At 34.3% G+C, this 8096-nt stretch overlaps 1 pseudogene; it reads left to right on the top strand.

The window, feature by feature from the left end:
* LOC107459986 (probable magnesium transporter NIPA6) overlaps positions 1-5070 on the top strand; it is a 16394-nt pseudogene extending 11324 nt beyond the window's left edge.
* Positions 5071-8096: the final 3026 nt, after the last annotated feature.

Raw genomic sequence — 8096 nt, 5'->3', positions numbered from 1 at the left:
TATCTCTATCTTTATCTTTATGTTTTTATGCGTTCATCACCATATCCATTTGAGTTTGCCTGACTAAGATTTACAAGATGACATAGCTTGCTTCATACTAACAATCTCCGTGGGATCGACCCTTACTCGCGTAAGGTTTATTACTTGGATGACCCAGTGCACTTGCTGGTTAGTTGTGCGAAGTTGTGTTAATGCCATGGTATTGAACACCAAGTTTTTGGGGTTCATGACCGAGGATTATGAGAGTTGTGAAAAGTATTGTTCACAATTTCGCGCACCAGNTATATACAACACATATTTAATTGTTGAGAAATAAAAAATGACAATAGACCCAGTTGGAATATAATATTTGTGGTTACTTTTAGTAATTTATTGTTAAAAATAATAATTCAAACAGGTTATGAATTTAAAGTAATTGTTCAATTTCCTACCAGCAAATACTTTTGTAATAATATAAATTACTATTATATTAAAAATTGGAAGTATGAATTTTCTCATAAAAACAAATATATATAATTTAAAGTTACTAAAAAAATCATAGTCATTTGATGTCTTCAAAATATCTATTTAAAAGTTGGAACAATAATAAATTAATAATGAATATATAAATTTTTTAGCTAACTTTAAATAAGAATATATAGTTGATTAAGGAAAAAAAATGAAACAATGCTAACAAAATGGGTAACCATAGAGATATAAATGACTAATTGTAAGATTTGAATCTGGAATCTTAAAGTCGAGCAAACTTTTAACTACTTTTAAGAAAGAAAATTAGGACATGTTATGTCAATGCTAAGTGAAAGATTAAAAGTTCTTTGGTTTCATCAGAAGCCTATAATTTTCTTGGAAGTTTTCTCATTTTCGCAATCTTTGGATGGATTCACTACAATTTTTCATATATCATTTGAGGTGCAGCAAAACCAACAATCCTAATAATATGTGTAGATTTTAGATCAAATCAAACCTATATCGAATATCAACCTTATATTATTCCCGCCTATTTTTGAAGATTGATATAGTTGAATGAAAAAATCATCATCAACAGATTGAGTTGTGTTCTGCATTTTGCAAGTTTTCAACCTAGAAAAAATGTAACGTACAACTCAAAATGTTTACGATGATTTAGCCCATCCAATTGTTCAATCTTCCTTAAACAGAAATTATACAATCACACCACAGAGTCAAGCATACCATATGCTTTTTGCACCAAAATTCAAATCACAACAATGAACTTGTATTAAGCTTGTGTGTTAAGCTTTAACATATATCTTGATCACTGATGAGCGGATAATTTATACGCTTTTTGGCATTGTTTTTAGGTAGTTTTTAGTAGGATCTAGCTACTTTTAAGGATGTTTTCATTAGTTTTTATGCAAAATTCATATTTCTGGAATTTACTATGAGTTTGTGTGTTTTTCTGTGATTTCAGGTATTTTCTGGCTAAAATTGAGGGACCTGAGCAAAAATCTGATTTAGGCTGAAAAAGAACTGCTGATGCTGTTGGATTCTGACCTCCCTACACTCGAAATGGATTTTCTGGAGCTACAGAACTCCAAATGGTGAGCTCTCAATGGTGTTGGAAAGTAGACATTCAGAGCTTTCCAACAATATATAATAGTCTATATTTTATTCGAGATTATATGACGCAAACTGGCGTTCAACGCCAGTTCCATGCTACATTTTGGAGTAAAACGCCAGAAACACGTCACAAACCAGAGTTAAACGCCAAAAACACGTTACAACTTGGCGTTTAACTCCAAGAGAAGCCTCTGCACGTGTAAAGCTTAAGCTCAGCCCAAGCACACACCAAAATGGGCCCCGGAAGTTGATTTCCGCATTTAGACTTATTTCTGTAAACCCTAGTAACTAGTCTAGTATAAATAGGACATTTTACTATTGTATTTGACATCTTTGGATCATCTTTGGATTATTTTTGGATTACCTTATGATCCTTTGATCACTTTTATGGGGGCTGGCCATTCGGCCATGCCTGGACCATCATTTATGTATTTTCAACGGTGGAGTTTCTACACACCATAGATTAAGGGTGTGGAGCTCTGCTGTACCTTGAGTTTCAATGCAATTACTACTATTTTCTATTCAATTCAGCTCATTCCTGTTCTAACATATTCGTTGTACTTCAACATGATGAATGTGATGATCCGTGACACTCATCATCATTCTCACCTATGAACGCGTGACTGACAACTACTTCCGTTCTACCTTAGACCGAGCGTGTATCTCTTGGATTCCTTAATCAGAATTTTCGTGGTATAAGCTAGAATTATTGGCGGTCACTCTTGAGAATCTGGAAAGTCTAAACCTTGTCTGTGGTATTCCGAGTAGGATTCAGGAATTGAATGATTGTGACGAGCTTCAAACTCGCGATTGTTGGGCGTGGTGACAGACGCAAAAGAATCAATGGATTCTATTTCGACATGATCGAGAACCGACAGATGATTAGCCGTGCTGTGACAAGAGCATTTGGACCATTTTCACTGAGAGGATAGGAAGTAGCCATTGACAACGGTGATGCTCTACATACAGCTTGCCATGGAAAGGAGTAAGAAGGATAGGATGAAAGCAGTAGGAAAGCAGAGATTCAGAAGGAACACAGCATCTCCATACACTTATCTGAAATTCTTACCAATGATTTACATAAGTATCTCTATCTTTATTTTATGCTTTATTTATTATTAATTTCGAAAACCATTTATAACCATTATAATCTGCCTAACTGAGATTTACAAGATGACCATAGCTTGCTTCATACTAACAATCTCCGTGGGATCGACCCTTACTCACGTAAGGTTTATTACTTGGACGACCCAGTGCACTTGCTGGTTAGTTGTGCGAAGTTGTGAAGAATGTGAGTGAACCATAGTAGTGTGCACCAAGTTTTTGGAGCCATTGCTAAGCATTGTTCGAGTTATGAAAAGAGTAAATCACAATTTTGCCTATCAATCACTGAATTGAATAAATACACAATTATATATTAACACAAACACAAACAATTACGTATTAACAAACTAGCTGTTAGAACCTTCCCTCTTTCTGAGACGCCATGTAAAATATGCAATGAACATAACCATACACATCAGATAACACTTCCTACATCTTAGGTGTCAGCTTACAAAGTTCAGGATAGATCCATGGATTGAATGCCTCATCATCCGCACAATGCCTCAACATCTTAATTGATTTTGGAGTGTGTTTGGTTACAGTGATTGTTGGAGAGATTGCTAATTCGAAGCATACATCTATGCCCCAGCTGTTCTTGTTACTCCTCTTAGTGCTTTGAGTATTATAGTTAGGTAAAAGCTCCGATTTTTTATATTTGAGTAGAACCCCAATTTGGTCAACTAAAATAATGAGGAATCAATAAAGTAGAGTTATTGAGGATTTGAATGTTCCAATTCTTTTATACTCAAGTATGTCTGCATGAATATTTACATCAATTACTATTGTTACATTTAAACTTCTTATCTTTGTACATACTTTCTTTCGTAAAATTGAGTTTTTATATAACATACCACATACTTGTATTCATATTCTGGCACCCTTTTTTTGGACGATGAGAACAAATTTGCCATTTTAAAATTTTGAGAAACGACTTTATCCTATATGTTTATGCTATTTTGCTACAATCTGTTGATAGATATATGATTATGTAATTATAATACTTTTTGTGGTTTGTGGAAATGGGGTAGTGCTGTGTTGGCACATTTCATGCTTAAGGAGAAGCTGCAGAGAATGGACATGCTGGGGTGTCTTATGTGCATTGTGGGTTCGACTGTGATTGTACTCCATGCGCCTCAAGAGAAGTCTCTTACTTCTGTTCAAGAAATTTAGCTGTTCAACCAGGTATGCTACTGTATATGTGTTCTGTAGTTTCTTTCACTGTGTTATATTCACTACGACATGAAGACTCTAATTTTGTTGTCTCTATTGGCTATTCCATGTTCAAATTGAAGATTTTAGTTAAACTCACTTTCTAATTGAAGAAATGATTTGGAAGCTAAGAGATAATCTAGAAGTTCAATTTGTAACCCTCTAACCTAAATAACAGAAATGTCATGCTTGACCTAGACTAACAATTGATGATCTAGAAGGCTAGATTCAAATTTTTTATTTCCTATAACTTTTGTTTGCATCATTTGCTTGGAGTTATATGGTGACAAACACTTTCATATTTGTAGGCGTTGGATACATTTAACACTGCAGTTTTGTCTCCAATCTATTATGCCTTGTTCACATCTTTTAGAATATTAGCTAGTGCAATCATGTTTAAGGTTAGTATTCACTAAAACAAAATGAAAAGTGTGCCCTAAAAAGAATGAGTTATCTCACACATCAAGTGCTTAACTATCTGTTGTAATCATCTATCCTCTTTTTCTTATTAGGACTATTCTGGTCAAAGTATAAGTAGCATTGCATCAGAGCTATGTGGTTTCATCACAGTGTTATCTAGCACAGTAGTATTGCATAGTACAAAAGAGTCAGATCCTCCAGTCTCTACAGGTAATGCCTCATTCCTCACTGATGAGCATGTTGGTTATATAAGCTCCTCATAGTTGTATTTGCCTTCATAATTGCACTTAATGGCTTATTTTCCTCAGTGATTCACTTTCTAAAATATGCAAATTGTTTACACATGCAAAATGGACTTGGAGCTTGATATTATTGCTTGCTTAAATGGTATACATCATTACACCAATGGCCATTGAATCTGTAGAAATAAAAGGGCATTAGAAGAGGAAATTTAAAAGCCTAAAAATGTCTTGGGATAGGACATATAGTCAATATTCAAGACAGAGTAGGATTTCTAGTATAATTGTGAGATAAAACTTTGTTTCCTATTTTATTATAATGTTTCGGTTAAGAAACTTTTGCTATTTCTGAAAATGATCATTGCCTAATTACCCTTTTTGTACAGATTTGTATAGTCCGTTGTCCCCGAAAGTAACATGGTATATCCAAGGCAATGGTGAGTCTTCGAAACAGAAGGAAGAAGATGGGTCACCACTTTTTAACTTATTTATGGTTGTATGGCAAGATCATTTCACGTGATACTGAATTGTTAAGTGGTAGAACTGTAAATTAGAATCACCTAATGCTGCCATTGAGTTAGATGCAGCTCCCATACCACAATGATATTTTTCTTCGGTTTATTCTATATTAAGCTCCATAAATGTGGCAGTGTTCTAGAGTTTGACTCTGTGACTCCCTCTATCTGGTTTGGCAATAAGTTTCAAGAGGCTCCTATCACATTGTTTTGGTAGATAAGTCGTTCTTCCTTTTCTTGGAGGATGTTTGTTTCCGTGGCGACGTGTGAAATGAAAGCTCGTGTGCACAATCACCAAAAATTCCTAGGTGATTTTTCTCTTAGTTTGTATGTTTTGCTTTATTGTTATTATTTTGCATTATTTTACCCTCTTGTACTCATTTCCAAAGTTGTACCCCCAGTTCTTAGCTAATTTTTGTGTTCATATTCTAGTGTTCCTCTTATTTCGGGAGATCATCCATGTAAATTAATTAGTGTAATTTTAATTATTTAACTAGTTATCATTTGAAACTTATGAATGTCTATATATATTATAATTTTGATTCATCTATGATTCAACACCATTAATTGTTTGATCTGAGTTGAGCTATGTCTTGGAGATAGGTGAATGAACTTGCTTGGCCATCTATACAAGAACATTGATTCAATTATGGAAAATGGTTGTACACCCAAAAAATAATTACGGAAAATGCTTTGAAATGTCATCTTAATTAGTATTGATAGCATTTCGAATCTTAGTTTGAATTCTAAAATTGTGATTTGGATGAAAGTTACTTTGGTTATAATAGTGATCATTGTATATCACAAGCAAAGTGTGTTATTCGGCTAGGATATTTCTAATTCTGAACTTGAAGAGAAAACGGTTGTCAAAGTTATACTTATTCAGTTATTCTGCTTTGAATTAATATTTTTACATTATCAATTTGAATAGAACATAAGAGAAATATCAAATCATAGTGAATAATCATCTCTTGTAACTTGTAGCTATTATGAATGTTATGGTTCTGACTTTATTAGTTAGTATTTAACATTATGTATTAATATGTTTTAAGAAGCAAAATTAAATTAGATAATACATGTATTTATATATAATATATGATGACTAATTTAGTGACTAATTTTTAATATGTATATAATATTTTTGATAAAAATTATATAAAAATATTCTATATTCTATGATAAAATATTTTCAAAGAATTCTTACTTAAATTAATATATTTTAAACTAATAATTATTTAAAAAAATACCTTGTTCCCACCCGAAGTCCCTTCAGCAAAGTCATCGAAACCTTAAATAAGGCCTAGCCCACCACTCCTTCGGCATTGCCATCAAAGCAAGAGAGTTAGGGATCAAAAATTCCAATACTTACACCATTGTTCTATACATACCTATATTCCTACACCATTGATCAAACTAAGCCATATGCTACCCTCTAATAATGTCAAATTGGCACACATTTCGTAAATTCTCTTTGGTCCAATAAAATACACATGTTATGTTATAGTTTCTACATAAAATATTAATTAAAATATAATAACTACCATGACTAAATGCTTCAAAGAGTTTAGACTAACAAATTAAATAATTTTTAGATTAACAAAGAAACTACGTATGATAGCCAGCTATGTCTTGCATACTCTTTTCCCTTAGCTTTTCTCTTCTAGCTATTTTTTCCTGGCGTTCAAAGAATTTTTTAGCGTTACTAACAACTTGTGTATAAGTTCTTGTTTTAACATATTCATTTGAAATCTTTAACCATTGTTTTTCTAATTCTTCATACCTTTGGAGAAACAACCTGCCAAAAAATATTTTGATATAATGAGTGACTAACAAGTTTTATAGAAAAGTTCTTTCTATTTGACCTTTAAACGACAAACATATATAATACTATTAATTAATACGTACTTGTGCTCTTGTAAAGTCCAATGATCTATTATTTTTCGTTCATTGTTGTCACTAGAAGCCACAAGTAAAGATTCGTATTGGATTATGTTGCTATTGGCATGTCGGTTTTGTTCTCTTGTTGCCCCTGACATGGCTGATGACGACAACATAATATACATTGGCACTGCCATGTTTGCCGCGGGCGCCATTGCCTCCATCCTACTATGATAATATTACTAAGATATATTTACATAATAGAGAAATAGATTATCTATGTATCTGTATGGGCAAAAAATAAATAAAGAAATAAAAGGAGAATGAAAATATTTAGAGTAGCCACCTGTGATGTTGATGATAAGTCCAAGGAGACAGTGGTGTTACACTGACGATGGGAATGGAGAGAGGGCTGCGTTCCAAAGGGGTAGCAGGCACAGGTATCATGATGATCATGTTCTCAGGATAACCATTTTTTATGGCATTGACGTCGGTCATCAGCTTCAAGAAGCGATCTTGCAGCTGTACCGGAGTCTTTTCGAGGTGGTGAGCAACCACGGTCTCCCAGCAATTGTGTATAGCATCCTAGAAACAATTGGTGATAACCGACTCAAAGGCTTTGTTCTCCTCCCAAGTCTAGACTTGAGGTCGCGGTTGAGATTGAAGTGGATTGAAGTGGTTGATGACCACCCACTTCGGCAATCAGCTCTAATGAAGGTTGATAACCCCGAGTGTCAGCAAAAAACTGATCTGTCATGTTGCTTATATCCGTCTGCGTCTTGGGTTGATGCTGAGACTAAAGCGGAGGTTGAGGCAGATGCTACGACTAAGGCTGAGGCGGAGATTCTAGCTGAGGTGGTTGATTAACATTGACGTCAATAGCACATTGCTCTTCCATATTCGTTGTATGTGGCTGGAGTTGTGGCTGTAACTGAGTATGCTTGATAGCTTCAGTCTCCACCCAGTTTTCCATAGCTTCCGGCAAACACTCCTCATCAAGAACTATCTCAATCTGTTTGTTGTCATCCCAATAATGCGGTGGTTGATTATCATCCAAGGCCAGCAGATCTTCCATCTCCGTCGTATCCATCATTAAAAGAACATCCAGTTCCTCTTTAATCATTCGTGCGTTATCCTACATATCCATCTTTGA

The sequence above is a fragment of the Arachis duranensis genome, chromosome 8 (assembly GCF_000817695.3).
Source record: "Arachis duranensis cultivar V14167 chromosome 8, aradu.V14167.gnm2.J7QH, whole genome shotgun sequence".
Taxonomy (NCBI): Eukaryota; Viridiplantae; Streptophyta; class Magnoliopsida; order Fabales; family Fabaceae; genus Arachis; species Arachis duranensis.
This window is presented reverse-complemented; position numbering and strand designations above follow the sequence as displayed.